Source organism: Mirounga angustirostris, unplaced genomic scaffold (assembly GCF_029215605.1).
Source record: "Mirounga angustirostris isolate CCGP_5_RB_7025 unplaced genomic scaffold, mMirAng1.0.hap1 SCAF_12, whole genome shotgun sequence".
In the NCBI taxonomy this organism is placed as follows: Eukaryota; Metazoa; Chordata; class Mammalia; order Carnivora; family Phocidae; genus Mirounga; species Mirounga angustirostris.
This window is the reverse complement of record NW_026991720.1, coordinates 65,418,090-65,435,825: the sequence shown is the minus strand read 5'-3', so window position 1 is coordinate 65,435,825 and position 17,736 is coordinate 65,418,090. Positions and strand designations below refer to the sequence as shown.

At 36.9% G+C, this 17,736-nt stretch overlaps 1 protein-coding gene and 1 long non-coding RNA gene across 3 annotated transcripts in view; one reads left to right on the top strand and one right to left on the bottom strand.

Moving 5' to 3' along the window:
* Window positions 1-17,736, bottom strand: part of LOC129045483 (uncharacterized) — a 219,715-nt gene that overhangs the window by 89,504 nt on the left and 112,475 nt on the right. The window contains exon 2 of the long non-coding RNA XR_008505268.1: window positions 11,817-11,872. This is a non-coding gene — a long non-coding RNA (uncharacterized LOC129045483). The remainder of the gene's footprint in view (window positions 1-11,816; window positions 11,873-17,736) is intronic.
* Window positions 1-17,736, top strand: part of UMAD1 (UBAP1-MVB12-associated (UMA) domain containing 1) — a 214,513-nt gene that overhangs the window by 176,064 nt on the left and 20,713 nt on the right. The gene's annotated exons all lie outside the window — the stretch shown is intronic.

Below are 17,736 nucleotides of genomic sequence, written 5' to 3'. Positions count from 1 at the left end.
GTGGAAAGGCTCTGAGCTTTGGAATAATAGCTAGTTACCTTCTGTATAAAATGAAAATAAAGAAACATTATCCTTCTGGTTGCTCAGGCTGAATCTCTGGAGCTCTGCTGACTCCTCCTATCTCTCTCATCCCTATACCAATCTACCGGCAAATTCTATCAGCTCTATCTTCAGCTACATCCAGAATCCATCACTTCTTGCCCCCTTCACTGCGACCTTGGTTCAAGCAAACATTATCTCCCATCTGAATTATTGTAGTAGCTTCTTTTAACTCCCTCCTTTCATCCTTGTTGCTTGGCAGTCTGTTCTCAACTACAAAAAGGACATAGTGATTCTTTTCAAACGTAAGGCAGATGATTTTCAAGGACAAGCCAAAGTCTTTGACCGTACCTCAGGACCCCGCACAGTCTGATTTCCTCATAGCTGCTTCTCCTACTACCATTTCCTTCCAGCCTCACTGCCTCTGGGTTGTCCATACTCCTGCCTGAGCCTTTGCAGGGTTTGTTGAGTTATCTTCTGATCAAATTGTAACTCCCCATGCTCCGTACCTCCTTCCGGCTTTACTTTTCTCCATAGTACATGTCACCACCTACTATTATGCAATATATTTCACCTAATTTTATTATATGTCCTTCTCAGGGCTTATAACAATGTCCGGCATAGTGGAGGGTCGAACAGAAGGGATTTTGGGGGTACATGGAGCTGAAAGGATGGAGTGTTGGGTGCATTGTATATTCATGGTTTTCAACCCTGGCTGCACATATTCTGAGGAGTTTTCAAAGAATATCGATGCTGACCCTCCCCCAGACCAATTAAATCTGGATCTTTGGGTGTGGTTTCTGGGGAATTGCTATTTTTAAAAGCTCCCCTTGTGATTAAAATGTGCATTCTGGGTTGGCATTGCTGAGGATGATCATAAGAGACATGGTGGAGAAAAGTATGGTGAGCTGGGGGAGTATGGAAGGTAGGAGGGATGATTCAGAGGATCAGTGTCTCCTTGAAAGACACTTAGCTCAAGTCATTGCATATAGTGTGTGCCCTCTATCAATAGTAGCTTTTATTGTTGTTACCATCGTTATTACTGACAGTGGCAACATCAGAAGCATTATCCTGGGGAAAGCGTCCAGTTCTTTTACTAATTTCTCAAAGGGTCCTTACAAGGGTTAAAACCCACTAATTTTAGATGATCATCAAGGAGGGTTCCTAATGGGGTATGGACAAAAACCCTTAGAAATTGGCAGCGTTCTTCACTGACCTTCCAGAGTAATACTTAAAACATGGAGGAGCTCCAGCCCATCACTGCCTGAGGTGGCAGTCTGCAGGCCTCAACGGCCAGCTGGTCAGGAGCTGGATGCAACTCCCTGCCCTTAGGAGCCCAAGGGTAACCTTATAGACCCATTTTCTCTTGTCAAACCTGAAGGCTAGGCAACTGATGATAACTTAAAAGCCTTTAGTTGTGTTTCAGCATTCCTGTGGCAGGGCTGGGAATGGGGAGCAGAGGCAGACATTAAACATACAACACTCTAACACTTTATGTTTTCAAATTACTTTCTATCTTTTACATTCTTGCCTCCTCCCCCACAAAAGGAAGTGGATTAATCAGAATAAATAGTACTATTTAAAGCTAATGGGTACTTAGAGGCACTAAAGTGACTCCTCAAGATGCGGTCTCACTAAAGAATGTAAGAAATTCTACTAGGTGCAAACTGCAATGTAACCTAATCTTATTTTTGTGTTATTGCATACAAAAGCATGTTTTCACATAGATTCACTGAATCACTGGGAAAGCTGGCTAGGCGAATCTTAGAAAAGCTAATGTCAAAGAAAGAATTGGGAAATATTCCCATTTGGAACATTCCAGCTTCGTTCTATTCTAGTTCGAAGAAGAATGAGATACATCTCTCTCTTTATATCCAACCAAATTTTAGTCTGCTATAAAGAGACCTATCCTCCTATGCTTTATTCCCAGTCCTGTCGGTCCTCCATAATAGTTCCTGTCAGCTTGTATTATAAATGAATAAAAGAGCTAATTTAAAAACCTATCATCTGATACAGGAAGGCATACACTTTTCTCCACTGCCCTGTATAAAAATAATGATGACAAGTCTGGGTAATGATACTTTACAGTAAAGAATATAATTTCTGTACAGTGTCTCTGTTAGGTAAGAGAAGACAGTAAACTAAACACAAGTTTATGTTTTATAAACCCGTCGTCTTTTAAATACCTTCAGCTGTGTTTCTGCCCTTATTTCACACTTGAAATTCCCAACCATTCCCTTCCTACTTGCATGACACTGAGTGACTTCGCTCTGTGTGCTCCAGTTCTGCCTCTGTAAAATGAGGGTAACACACTCTTTCTCTTTCTCATTTTCCCCTTCTCTCTCTTCTCCCACCCCCCCTTCTCTCTGCCTTTCTCACAGGAGTGTTATTAAAAGCACATGGGGTTGTGGATGTGGAGAAACCCTGTAAACTAGAAATTGCTACATGTGATTTTTTTTGTTGCCATTGTCATTCATTTTGTTGTTGTTTTTGCACTCTTTCCAATCTAAAAGGTGGACCTTCACTCATTTCGGTAAGCGTCACCAAGACCTAGTTTAAAGTTGCTTTAAAATTGGATTTGGTACTGCCAGTCTGAGCACTGGAACTTAGGACATTTAAAACTTTTTACTGTGATGAAAAATTTATTCAGGTCTAAAAGAAAAATAGTATTATATTTTCTGATAACCTGTCGGTGTTTCCCTGATGGTGTTGAGTAGAGTATAGCAAGGTAAATGAAGTTACCTTTTTATTTTTTGGACTGCTGTTGTGTGACTGTTTCACTGAGAAAAAAGCTCACAATCTGAAGAGAGCTATTAATACCCTAGGGAAAAAAATTAAGAGTGCATCGCTTCCTCAGTACATATCCTTTAGAAATCTGGTTGCTGGAGGTCCATTTTATTTTTGCCCCTCCTGAGAAAATTCTTTTTTCCATCATTCAACAAGTATTTCCTAAGCACCTGTTGTATGCCAGGCATGCTTCTCAGGAATGGAGATAGAGTATAATCATGAACAAGATAGACATGGTGCATGGCCTCCCAGAGCTTTTAGTCTGTGGGAAATAGTTACAAATACCTTAGGGGCCCCTTGGTGGCTCAGTCGGTTAGGCATCTGCCTTAGGCTCAGGTTATGACCCCAGGGTCCTGGATCAAGCCCCATGTCTGGGCTCTCTTCTCAGCAGGGATCCTGCTTCTTCCTTTCCTTCGGCTTGCCGCTCCCCCTGCTTGTGCTGTCAAATAAATAAAATCTTAAAAAAAAAAAAAAAGGCAAAAAACCTCAAACACTCTGTCCTGTGAGAGCTAAGAGAGATACCATGGGCCATAATCTGCCAGGTGGAGACTCTCACATTTCTTATATATGATTCTGTTTAAGATGGTCCATGACATGCAGCCAGCCCTTCAAACAGCAGTCTGGATGCACATATTTAAAAATCGATTATGTGAATCTACTTTGCAGAAACTAAAGTCTTCTTGCCACTTTAAGAAAAACACAGAATGCCATTTTAAGCCCCCTGTTTTTAAAGTTGAGCACTTGACTACAAAGTTTGTGAAAGGCCAATTGCTTTGGCATGCAGATGTCTCTCTCAGGGCCCACACTTGTCTGTTCTCAAGATTCACTGCCAAGATGAACCTCTTTCTTGGCCCAATCAATTGCTCCTTGGGTGGTTCTAGTACTAAAATGATTATTAAAGACTGGCAGATCCTTCTGTGAGGAATGGTAAACGTTATTTTAAAATGAAAGATCTTTAACTTAGCATACTTTTCTTCTGATTGCTTCTAGAGCTTTATGTAAATCCCTATTTCTTTTAATCAGCCTCTGCAGAGACTGGCAATGGAGATGATTCTTGTTTTTACACACAGAAAGTAAATGAAAGAAGATCAAGTGCACTGCCTATAGTTATGGTGTTTAATATCATCTAACATTTTATTGAGCTCTATATTTGAATTCAAACCTATTTATGAATATGCAACTAGTAGGCTGGAGATAACCTTATGAGCCTATAGAAAGGAAGACTTAATAAAAAGGTTGCTGTCTTTTCTGTAATGGGGATTCCTTACCACGTTATGATTCGCAGATAAAATCCTTTTCACCTAGAAAAAAAATTCTGGCTCTGGAGCCAGACTGACTTAGGTTACGATTCCACTTCTACAATTTCCTGAATTGACATTACTTGTCCCAGGCCCAATAATGTCAATTCTATAACCCCCCAAAGCCCTTCTTCCCACCCCCCTCAACTCAAAAACTATCAGGGAGTCTCCCTCAGCACATACACATGTAAGATTTTATAAGTCTAAAATTGAGGTTTGCTTATAAGAATAAACTGAGTGAGATACTAATTCTTGGTTTATGACAAAGCAGTCCTTTCTGGCTCACCAGTGGGAAGGAATGAACACTTCCTAAATTCATAGCCTCCATCCACCTGACAGTAAAAAGGCACGGCTAATGTCGCTTTGGTGACACTCTGGTTCCCTTTCCTCCTTCCTCTTAATAAGAGGCTGGCACAGCTTTCCCACATATCCATCATGCAGATTACTGCAGAACCTTCCTCTGAATATCAAAGTGGGAACCGGCTGGTAAGAGAGCACAAATTACACACAGTCCAGATTTTTGCCTCCAGCAAGATTCATGCCCCAATCTCACCATTTTCCTCTCAAGCTGCTGCTCAAGGTTTGAATTTCATTTGCCACTTAGGACCTGGTTGTTTTAAAGTGGCTTGCCTAACTGTGTTTCCTTTAGTAACTCTTACTGTGTTCGTTAAGACTTCTTAGAGGAGCCGAGGTGCAGAGTCCAACAGCGACTGCTGGTGTTAGTTCCTTCCCGACATCAGCGTAGTCATGGCTGCCATTAAGGGACGTACAGGTCAAAGGGACGGCCCTTCTTTTAGTGTGACTTCACCTAGCATGTGATTATCTGGATTTTTTTCCTTTTTTTCCCATTTTACTTAGACTATAACAATACAAGCCTGAATCATAAGTGGGTAAATTTTTTTCTTAGCTATCTACCATTCATAGGTTTCATCCCTACTCCCCCTATGTCATGTAAGATGCTGGTGATCCAAGCAATAGAATAAACCCAAACACATACACATCATGTGTTAAGGACCCTTTAATTTACTATTTACAGCCCATATGCTTCTAAAAGGATTTTCACTTTGCACTAAGAGCTTACTCTGTCAATGTGTTATCTTCTATAATTTATATTGTAAAACATTGAAAAGGAAACTATCCACCAAAGATGAATTTTCAGGCTTCTGTAGATGGGAACCTTCACAGTGCTGCCATTAAACCACACTGTGTGGACAACTGCTTTTATTAAGCCTAATTTCTGCAGGTGTGCCTTACTTTTATGATGGGATGATCCTGAAATACTTCACATCAATTATTAGAGAATAGACTGTATTGCCCGTAGACGTCTAAAACTATACACATGTGGCTACTGAGCAATTCATGTGGGTAGTCTGAATTGAAGTGTGCTCTAAGTATAAAATACACACTGGATCTCAAAGACTTAAAATGATAAAGAAACCTAAAATATCTCAATAATTTTTTATATTATCAGTTGAACAGACATTTTAGATATATTGGGTTAGATAAAATATATTGTTAAAAATTAATTCCAGCTGTTTCCTCCTTTTTTTTTTTTTTTTAACTGTGGCTAGTGGAAAATTTTAAACTACGTATGTGGCTATTACTGATTTCTGTTTAATAGGACTGATCTATAGGGTTAAAGATTTTCTCACCCAGCCCCGTCATTTTAGAGATAAATAAACCAAACAGAATTCAGAAAAATTAAGTGACTTGCTTTATGTCACATAGTATGTTAGTAGAGTGGTAAAGTATGAGACCAGAAATTCCTCTCAAATCTTAAGACCAGTGCCCTTCTCAGTAACACCAGTTTTTTACGACTCTGATACTTTCATCGTAAGAGGAAATGTCTAAACTTCAGTCCTTTAATTAGACCAAAGATTCTTCCTATAAGTGAAAGTAAAAATTTTAGTTTGTTTTATAAGTTTGAAATTTTAGTTATTAGCTTTTCTTAAAATGGTGGTAGTTTTCCCTATGAAAACCTTACAAACAGACACGGCATTGGAAATATTTTATTTTATTTTATTTTATTTTATTTTTTTATTTTTAAAGATTTTATTTATTTATTTGACGGAGAGAGATACAGCGAGAGAAGGAACGCAAGCAGGGGGAGTGGGAGAGGGAGAAGCAGGCTTCCCGCCGAGCAGGGAGCCCGATGCGGGGCTCGATCCCAGGACCCTGGGATCATGACCTGAGCCGAAGGCAGACACTTGACGACTGAGCCACCCAGGCACCCGGCATTGGAAATATTTTAAAAATAGATCCAGTAAATACCGTACTAAAGTTTTCGATCTGATGGTACTCTTATAATACAGTATGTCATAAATTTCAAATCTTTATTGGGTATTCTGAAGTCACACTATCATGATAGCATATAACATGGAAATGATGCTAGTAAAAGTAAGGCCTCCTGGCTATATATTTCCTTGGTAAATTGCTAGGCAACTAGTTATTTTCTCTCGCTTAGCTTTAATACTGTCAGTGTTGGTATTGTGAGAACAACCTTTATTTGAGCTAAAGAATTGCCCATGTGTAGAAAAGTCATTCAGAGTTCAGTTTTTTTCTTTTTTTTTAGATTTTATTTATTTATTTGAAAGAAACACAGAGAGGGAACACAAGCAGGGGGAGTGGGAGAGGGAGAAGCAGACTTCCCGCTGAGCAGGGAGCCCGATGTGGGGCTCAGTCCCAGGACCCTGGGATAATGACCTGAGCTGAAGGCAGACACTTAATGATTGAGCCACCCAGGCGCCCCTGGAGTTCAGTTTTTAAGAGCAGTATACTGTTCTGTGGTTTACAAACTGTGACCTTAGACCAGCTATTTAATATCTCTGTGTCTCATTTTCCTTGTCTGTAAATTAGGGATAATACCACTTATCTGTAGGGTGGTTGTACAGATTTGAATGACATATATGTAAAGCATATATAGATGGCTTAAAAGTCCATAAAATCTCATAGTATCAGTTTTGTCTTAGTACCAAGAAAAAATAAAAGAGCAAGTATTTGCTCTTATCTTTAAAATATTTTTAGCCTCTTTCCTCCCTCTCCTTCCCAGAAACCCTCTACTATTGAAGTAAAAGTTCTTGGTCAAATCTGGTTATGAGAACATCTTGTTTTCCATATAAAAATTCTTAACCATTATCTGAGAGCTATCACAATCCTTAACAATACTTGTAGCTGGATATACTCTCATTACAAACATAATAGCCATTAAAATATCACATTTGTGAAATAAAATGTAAAAAGATGAGACGGTGTTGAAAAGCTCATCTAAATACTAGTATTATTTTTCCAATTGCATCAAAAAGAATAAAATACCCAGGAATAAATTTAACCAAGGAAGCATCATGTTCCCTGTTTTCAAACTATCCTACAAAGCTACAGTAGTCAAAATAGTTTGTTATTGACATAAAAACAGACACATAGCTCAGTGGAACAGAATAGACAGCCCAGAAATAAACCCACGCATATATGGTCAGTTAATTTATGACAAAAGAACCAAGATAAACAATGGGGAAAGGACAGGCTCCTCAATAAATGGCGCTGGGAAAATTGGACAGCCACATGCAAAAGAATGAAGTTCAACCACTGTCTTTTTTTTTTTTTTTAAAGATTTTATTTACTTATTTGACCACTGTCTTAAACTAAATGCAAAAAATCAACTCAAAATGGATAACGACTTGAACGTAAGACCTGAAACCATAAAACGTCTAAAAGAAAACGCAGGTGGGAAACTCCTTGACATTGGTCTTGGCAATGATTTTTGGGATATGACACCAAAAGCACAAGCAACAAAAGCAAAAATAAACAAGTGGGACTATATCAAACAGGCTTCTGCACAGCAAAGAAAACAATCAACAAAATGAAAAGGCAACTTATGGCATGGGAGAAAATACTTACAAAACATATATCTGGTCAGAGGTTAATAACTAAAATATATACAGAACTCCTCCAACTCAATAATGAACCCCCCCAATCCCATTAAAAAAATAGGCAGGAAAAAAAGTTTTAATTAAAAATAGGCAGAAGATCTGAATAGACATTTTTCCAAGAAGACCTACAGATTGCCAACAGATACATGAAAAGGTGCTCTACATCATCAAGAAAATGCACATTAAAGCCACAATGAGCTATCCCTTCATACCAGTCAGAATGGCTATTATCAAAAAGATAAGAAATAGCAAGTGTTGGCAAGGATGTGGAGAAAAGAGATCTCTTGTGCACTGTTGGCAGGAATGTAAAGTGGCAGAGCCACTAATGGAAAACAATATGGAGGCTTCTCAAAAAATTAAAAATAGAACCACCCTATGATCCAGCAATTCTACTTCTACAGGTATTTATCTGAAAGAAAAGGAAACACTAGCTTGAAAAGGTATATGCACCCCCATGTTCATTGCATCATTATTTGCAGTAACCAAGACATGGATGCAACCTAAGTGTCCATCAGTGGATGAATGCATAAAGAAAATGTGGTGTGTGTGTGTGTGTGTATAATTCAGCCATAAAAAAGAATGAAATCTTGCCATTTGTAAATGGACCTGAGGACATTATGCTAAGTGAAATAAGTCAGAGAAAGACAAATATCATATGATCTCACTTATATGTGGATTCTAAAAAAGAAAAAAAGGCTCTTTCAATTGGCTTTTCTAAATCATGATGGAATTTTGATGATCTTTGGTTATGCTTTAGTAACTGTACCAGATACTGTACCATTGAATTGGATTTTAAAACTTGAAGTCTTTTCGGAGTTAGATTATTGAAACAAAAAGTTTTCAATAATAATTATTCCCAGATTTCAAATATTTTAACTTATAAGTACGGCAGTTGAGTCACGTAAGTTTAAAGGGTTTTCACTTAAAAAAAATATTTGATCATATGTGCAGTCAGAATTCACTTCTTCCTCCCCTTCTTGCCCACCACCTGTCCCATTTCTTCTCATTGCCTGCTGTTCCTTCCTTGTAACACTTCCCAGTTGTTCTCCTAGGGTTTTGTCAAATTTGCCCCCTGTACTATAATCCTGACCAAAGCAGCCCTATTCTCCACTCTGTCTACTGCCATGCGTTGTGCCAGACACACTATAGAGACTCAAATATTTTTTGAATAGATGAATGCAGTTGACCTTCTGATTCCTAATTCATTTCTTTCCTCTGTATTATACTGCTTTAGCCATTTTTACAATTAGGATGCACATTTTTTAACTGCAAAAATGAAGGTCACTACTTATACTCATATGGCTGAATTTCTTAAAGCCATTCGGTTTCTTTACATGTACTTACAAAATTCTTAAAATATTTTTAGTAGACAATCATCTTTTGATGTATTTGAGCCAATATGAATTAAGCCCATGAGGAATTTTTTAACTTATTTCTAAATGAGAAAAGGAATTCTTGAAAGTTTCAGATACCACTGGAAGCTCTTTTGAGCCAATGATATATTAGCTGGCATATCATTTTTTAAATGATAATTTTTAACATTTGTTAATATTAATTGACTACATTCTTGAAGCCTCTTTCCGACTAGCCATTTATTTTTCCACAGTAACTTTAACTAAATTTAACAGACTCTGTTATGTTACTAAATGTATCAAAATACACCTTATGGTCAATCTGCATTTTGTTTGCCATCTCAATATAAAATGACATTCAATTAATGTTTTCAAAAAGGGACATTTTAGCAATTTTTAATGCATTCCAGGGCCTTTGGTAATGGGGTTGAAGTTACACGAATGTGTGGTTTCACTGCAGGAAGTCTCCAGTTCCTAACACCAACAGTTGGTCTGGTGTCCAAAATGTTCACAGTTTGGTTAATATTATGGTCAGTACCAAATGTACGACTTCCACCGAGGAAGGTGGAGTCAAATGACACGTCTGGTGGTCTCAAAATGATGATAGGAGATATGCTGAATCAAGCTTACTGTTACTGAAATGCTTGTTAGAAGTTATTTCTCTGAGCATTGTTAAAAGAAGAGAAAGGGAGAAATTTATAAAATCTTGACTGGAATAGTGCCTGGATCCATAGCACTTGGGTTTGGAAGCCAGGAAATCATTATAAAAATTGTAACCGGCTCTTTTTTTATCCAGTCATCAAACTTAACAGAAAAGACAACTAGAAAGTCAAGTCTACTTTTAGAATTTTTAGGTCAATTATCAGTATCTCTGAAGGAAAGATTTTTTTAAAAGCTATATATACTCTGGCAATTCTGTCATATTTTACTGCCAGCTTTATTAAAACTGCTTTCTCAGTTTGCAAAGATAATGATTTCTCTTGTTATTTGAAAAACTCTGTATGTGAAGTTCTTTTTTTATTATTATTTTGTTCAGTTAGCCAATATATATGTGAAATTCTTACAATGCTATCAGTCTACCTGTTATTTAAGTTATGATTAGATGTTATAACACTTGAATTTCTTAGGATAATACTGAATATGGTAGACTTAACTAACATTTAGTGAGTACTTACTGTGTTTCAGGAACTGTATTAAGGAGATCCTACCAGTGTTACTTCATTCATTCAGCACAACATCTTACTGAGTAGGTTCACTTACTCCCATTTTACAGATGAGAAAATGGGGGCACAGGAGGATTAAGTCACCAAGGTACAGAAAGTAAGGTAACTTTTCCAAGACAGCATAGTTGGGGAGCCCTTAACCTGTATTTTCATATTGTCATTTCTGCATGTTCAGCACGGTTCACTGCAAAAGCATTTGTGGGGGTAAACACAGAGAAGTTCATCCAGAATAAAATTAAGGAGCATGGCCAAGAGGAAGAAAACAAGCCAAGGACTACGTTCCCAATGGATTATTGGAGGTCTTGTGAAGGAAGGGTAGAGTTAATACAATTTCATTACTCAGGCCCACAACATTCATTCATTCAGCAGTATTTATTGTCTATTGTGCCCAGATACTCTGCTACTACACACAAGTAACTGGACAGGGACTTTGCCTCGTGGAGCTTACATTTTAGTAGGAGCGACTGACCAAAAACTAATCATCTAAAATAAAAATAGGCAAAGAGATTACTGCGTCAGGCCTTGGTAAGTATAGTGAAGGGTATAACCTATGGAGTGAGACAGAGAACAAGTGGGGGTGGGGATCTACTAAAACAGGGTGGACAGAGCAGGCTTCTGCGTGGAAATGATCTTTAAGATGAGACTTAAAGAATTAGCAAGATGTGCTGAGAGCGAAGCAAGGAGAGAACTGGGGAGCAAAGGCAGATTAGAATATGGTACCTTTTCACATTTGGATTGGAAAAGATTAAAAAGCCTGACAAACCCCAAGTTTTGGCGGTGCTGTGAGGAAAGAGAGTCTTCACACCCTGTGTAAGTCTAAACAACTACTCTAGAGAGCAATTTGGCAATATCTAGTAAATGTGAAAACAATTTTGTACATATACTCTACAGCAGTTATTCTTAAAAGAAGTCTTAAAAACAATGTACCCCCTTACACATTTTTTTAAATGTCATAAAAACTTTCTATCATGACTTTCTTACAAAGATGGAATTTTCCACATACTGCAAATATTGACATTTAAACATAAAATGATTACATCATTCTTTCAAATATATCCAGTGAAATTGAGATCCCATAGCAATTTGGTACATGACATCACCCATTTAAAAAATACATGAACAAGCCCTTTAACAATCAGAGATTTCACATCATTCCTTTTTCTACCTGAACTCAGATTTCCATCCACTTACCCCAAAGAATTTTATCCTTTATCTTGAAAGTCTTTTATTGATCACTCTGTTATTTCCTGGCAACAAAAAATATTGGTATGTATTATTTTTAAAAATATATTTACTGTGACCCTAAGGCCAAGTGTTAGAAAATATCTTTGGAATTATTTTATTAGTATATAATCAAAACTATATATATTATAAATTTTTATAAATAGACTTTAAAAGTTGATTTTTTTTACAAGGGCATCTCTTGGTGGAACAGCTTGTTTTCTTTAATTATTTCATGCATCTGAAGATGACTGTTACTAGAATGAAGCTAACAGTAAAATGAAGAGAAGATAGGGCTGGTTGGGGACTTACAAAGGTGTATTAGTGTTTTTTAAGTGCACTATATCAAGTAGAATCGGTGTAATATTCCTTTCAAATTCATCTAAATAGTATAGATAGGTTAAATGAAATTTAAAATGAATTAATGATATTTAAAAATATGCGGGCAAAAGACTGAAAATATTTTAGTCTAATTACGTGATTGAGAAAATAAAAAACACTATGACCGATACGTATTCCTTTTACTTGAAGATGTAGCTTCAGTCTGTTGGAAATAACGTTGAACTTTTCACCACTCATCCACTTTTTGTTTCAACGGATTTGCCTACTCTGAGTATTTTATATAAATAGAATAATATGTGTTCTTTTGTGGTTTCTTTCACTCAGCATAATATTTTCAAGGGTCATCTGTATTGAGGCATATATCAGTACTTCATTCCTTTTTACTCCTTTAATTGTGGGAAAATAGTCCATTATGTGAATATATCACATTTTGTTTATCTGTTCATCAGTTGATGGACATTTGGATTAGTTCTACCTTTTGGCTATTGTGAATAATGCTGCCATAAACATTCACGTACCATTATTTTTTTTTAATACCTGTTTTTAATTTTTCTTAGTATATGCCTATGAGTGGTATTGCTAGGTCTCATAATAACTCTCCGTTGAACTGTTGGAGAAACCGGCCATTTTCTGCATCATCTTAGTGGTGCCACATCTTACATTCCCACTAGCAGTATGTAATGGATCCAGTTTCTCCACATCAAAGCCTGTATTTGTTATTATCTGATTTTTTATTATACCCATCCTCATGGGTACAGAGAATCTCACTGTGGGTATCTTGTGGGTTTTGATTTGCATTTTCTTCATGACTAATGATGTCAAGCACCTTTTCAGATGCCAGCTGAGCATTCATATATCTACTTTGGAGAAATGTCTATTCACATCTTTTGCCTCTTCTTCAAATGGGTTGTCCTTTTATTGTTGAGTTATAAGAGTTTTTTTAATATATTCTAGATGCAAGTCCCTTATTAGATATTTGACTTACAAATATCTTCTCCCATTCTGCTGATAGTGTTTTCATGTTCAGCATAATATCTATTGAAGCATAGAAGTTTGTAATTCTGATAAGGTCTAATTGATCTACTTTTTTTTTTCTTTTATTACTTGTGCTTTGGTGTCATATCTAAGAAACTATTGCCAAATTTGAGGTCATGAAGATTTATCTCTATATTTTCTTCTAAGAATTAGTTTAGCTCATTTCAGACTTTGATCCATTTTAAATTCATTTTATATATAGTGTCATACAAAGGTCCAATTTCCTTTTGTATGTGACTGTCCAGTTGTCCTAGCACCATTTGTTGAAAAGACTCTTCTTTCCTCTATTGAATGGTCTTGGCACTTTGTCAAAAATCAGTTGATCATAGAGAAGTAGGGAGATGGTGGAATAGGAGGATCCTGAGCTCACTTCATCCCATAGACACACCGAAACAACAGCTACACCTGTACAACTAACTCTGAAAATGACCTGAAGATTGGTGGTACAGACTTTGCCCAGCTAGTCATAGAGAAAAGACTGCATCAACAAGGGTAGGAGGGGCAGAGACATAGTTGGGAGAAATTGATATTCAGTAATAGTAGGGGACTATAACACCCCATTTACATCAAGGGGTACACCATCCAGAGAGAAAATAAGGGAACAGTAGCTTTGAATGACACATTAAATCAGATGGACCTAACAGAACGTTCCCTCCAAACACAGCAGAATACATGTTCAAGTGCACATGGTATATTATTTAGGATAGATCACATGTCAGCCCACAAAACAAGTCTCAATAAATTTAAAAAGACTGAAATCTTATCAAGCATCTCTTCCACCCGTAACAGTTGAAACTAGAAACCAATTATATGAAAACTGGAAAAAAATACAAACACATGCAGGCTAAATAACATACTGCTATACAACCAGTGGATCAATGAAGAAATCAAAGAGAAAACCAAAAAATACATGGAGACAAATGAGAATGAAAACACAAAGATCCAAAATCTTTGGGATGCAGGAAAAGCAGGTCTAAGAGGGAAGTTTATTACAATACAGGTCTATCTCAAGAAATAAGAAAAATCTCAAGTGAACAATCTAACCTTACAACTAAAGGAGCTAGAAAATGAAAAACAAAGCCCAAAGCTAGTAGAAGAAAGGAAATAATAAAGATTAGCATGGAAATGAATGAAATAGAGACTTAAACAATAGGAAAGATCAGTGAAACCAAGAGATGGTTCTTTGAATAGATGCACGAAATTGATAAACCTTTAGCTAGTCTCATCAAGAAAAAAGAGAGAGGACTCAAATAAAACTGGATATGAAGGAGGGAAAATAACTGACACCACAGAAATACAACGGATTATGAGAGAATGTTATGAAAATTATATGCCAACAAATTGGACACCCTAGAAGAAATGGAGAAATTCCAAGGAACATTCAGTTTTCCAAAACTGAATCGGGAAGAAATAGAAAATCTGAACAGACTGATTACTAGTAATGAAATTGAATCAGTAATCAAAACAACTCCCAACAAAAATCCAAGACCAGATAGCTTCACAGGGGAATTCTACCAAATATTTAAAGAGTTAATACCTATTCTTCTCTATTCCAAAAACAGAAAAGCAAGGAAAGCTTCCAAATTCATTTCTGTGAGGCCAGCATTACCCTGATACCAAACAAGACAAAGACACAAAAAAGAAAATAGACGCCAGTATCTCTGATGAAAATAAATGTGAAAATCCTCAACAAAATATTAACAAATTAAATTCAACAATATATTAAAAGGATCATTCACCACAATCACATGGAATTTATTCCAAGGATGCAAAGGTGGTTCAGTATTTGCAAATCAATCATTATGATACATCACATAAACAAGGGGAAGGATAAAAACCATATGATCATTTCAATTGATGCAGAAAAAGCATTTGATAAAATACAACATCCACTGTTGATTAAAAACTCTCAACAAAATGAGTTTATACTAAACATACTTCAACATAAGAAAGATTATTTATGACAGACCCACAGATAACATCATACTCAGTGGTGAAAACTGAGAGCTTTTCCTCTAAGATCAGGAACAAAGCAAGAATGTCCACTCATCACTTTTATTCAACATAGCACTGGAAGTCCTAGTCACAGCAGTCAGCCAAGAAAAAGGGGAAAAAGGCATCCGAATTGGTAAGGAAGAAGTGAAATGTTCGCTATTTGCAGATGACATACCATATATAGAAAACCCTAAAGACTCCACCAAAACACCACTAGAACTGATAGTTGAATTCAGTAAAGTTGCAGGATACAAAATTAATATACAAAATCAGTTGCATTGCTATACACTAATAATGAAGTAGCAGAAAGAGAAATTAGGAAAACAATCCTATGTACAATTGCACCAAAAAGAATAAAATACCTAGGAATAAGTTGAACCGAGGAAGTGAAAGACCTATACTCTGAAAACTGTAAGACATTGATGACATTGATTGAAAATGACACACACAAATGGAAAGGTATACCATGATCATGGATTGGAAGAATTATTATTGTTAAAATGTCCATACTATCCAAAGTGATCTACAGATTCAGTGCAATCACTATTAAAATACCAGTAGCATTTTTCACAGATCTAGAACAAATAATCCTAAAATGTGTAGGGAACCACAAAAGGCCCCCAATAGCCAAAGCAGTCTTTTTTTTTTTTTAAAGACTTTATTTATTTATTTGAGACAGAGAGAATGAGAGAGAGCACATGAGAGGGGGGAGGGTCAGAGGGAGAAGCAGACTCCCTGCCGAGCAGGGAGCCTGATGCGGGACTCGATCCAGGGACTCCAGGATCATGACCTGAGCTGAAGGCAGTCGCTTAACCAACTGAGCCACCCAGGCGCCCCTAGCCAAAGCAGTCTTGAGAAAGAAGAATAAAGCTGGAGATATCATATTCCAGATTTCAAGATCTACTACAAAGCTATAGTAATCAAAACAGTATGATACTGACACAACAATATACACATAGATCAATGGACCAGAATAGAGCCCAGAAATAAACCAATGCATATATGGTCAATTATTCTATAACAAAGGAGGTAAGAATATACAATGGGGAAAATACAGTCTCTTCAACAAATGGCGCTGGGAAAACTATACAGCTACATGCAAAGGAATGAAACTGGACCACTTTCTCACACCATACACAATTGTTGTGATGAGTACTGGGTCTTATATGCAGCTAATGAATCACTGAACACATCAAAAACTAATGATGTACTATATGTTGGCTAACTGAACATAATAATAAAATAAAAAATAAATCTGAAAAGGGCTAAAACCAAAATATATAAAGAACTTATATAACTTATATAACTCAACAGCAAAAAAAAAACAAGCACCCTGATTAAAAAGTGGGCAGAGGAAGGGTGTCTGGGTAGCTCAGTTGTTTAAGTATCAGACTCTTGATTTAGGCTCAGGTCATGATCTCAGGGTCCTGTTCTCATGGTCCTGAGATCGAGCTCTGCGATGGCTCTGTGATGGAGGCTGCTTAAGATTCTCTCTCTCCCTCTCCCTCTGCCCCTCCGCCCCCCACGCCATGTGCATTCTTGGGCTTGCTCACTCTCTCTCTCAAAAAAAAAAAAAAAGTGGGCAGCAGAGGACCTGAATAGACTTTTTCCACAGAAGACATACAGATAGCTCACAAACACATGCAAAGATGTACAACATCACTAATCATCAGGGAATGCAAATCAAAACCACAGTGAGCTATCACCTGACTCCTGTCAGAATGGCTAGAATCAAAAAGACCAGAAATAACGAGTGTTGGCGAGGATGTGGAGAAAAAGGAACTTTTGTGCACTGTTGGTGGGAATGTAAATTAGTGCAGCCATTATGGAAAACAGTATGGCGTTTTCTCAAAAAATTAATAATAGAGTTATCATATGATCCAGTAATTGCACTATTGGGTATTTTACCCAAATAAAGTAAAAACACTAATTTGAAAAGATATATGCACCCCTATGTTTATTGCAGCATTATTTACAATAGCCAAGATATGGAAGCAACCTAAGTGTCCATCAATAGATGAATGGATAAAGATGTTGGGGGGGGAGGGTGTTTGTGTGTGTGTGTGTATGAAATCTTGCCATTTGCAACAATGTGGATGAACCTAGAGAGTATTATGCTAAGTGAAATAACAGAAAAACATACCCTATGATTTCCCTTATAATGTGGAATCTAAACAAAACAAAACAAATAAACAAAAATACCCTTTTTTTGTCTTGAACTGATTTTCACATTTAAAATGTCTTTATCCCATTGCTAAGAATTATTTTTTTGTTGTTTTAGTTTTTACTTTAATTCCGGTTAGTTAACATACAGTGTTATATTAGTTTCAGGTGTACAGTATAGTGATTCAACAATTCCATACATCACCCTGTGCTCTTCATGACAAGTTCACTCCTTAATCCCCATCAACCTATTTCACCCATCCCCCCACTCCACCCCCTCCTTTGGTAACCATCAGTTTGTTTTCTGTAGTTAAGAGCCTCTTGGTTTCTGTCTCTCTCTCCCTTTCCCTTTGCT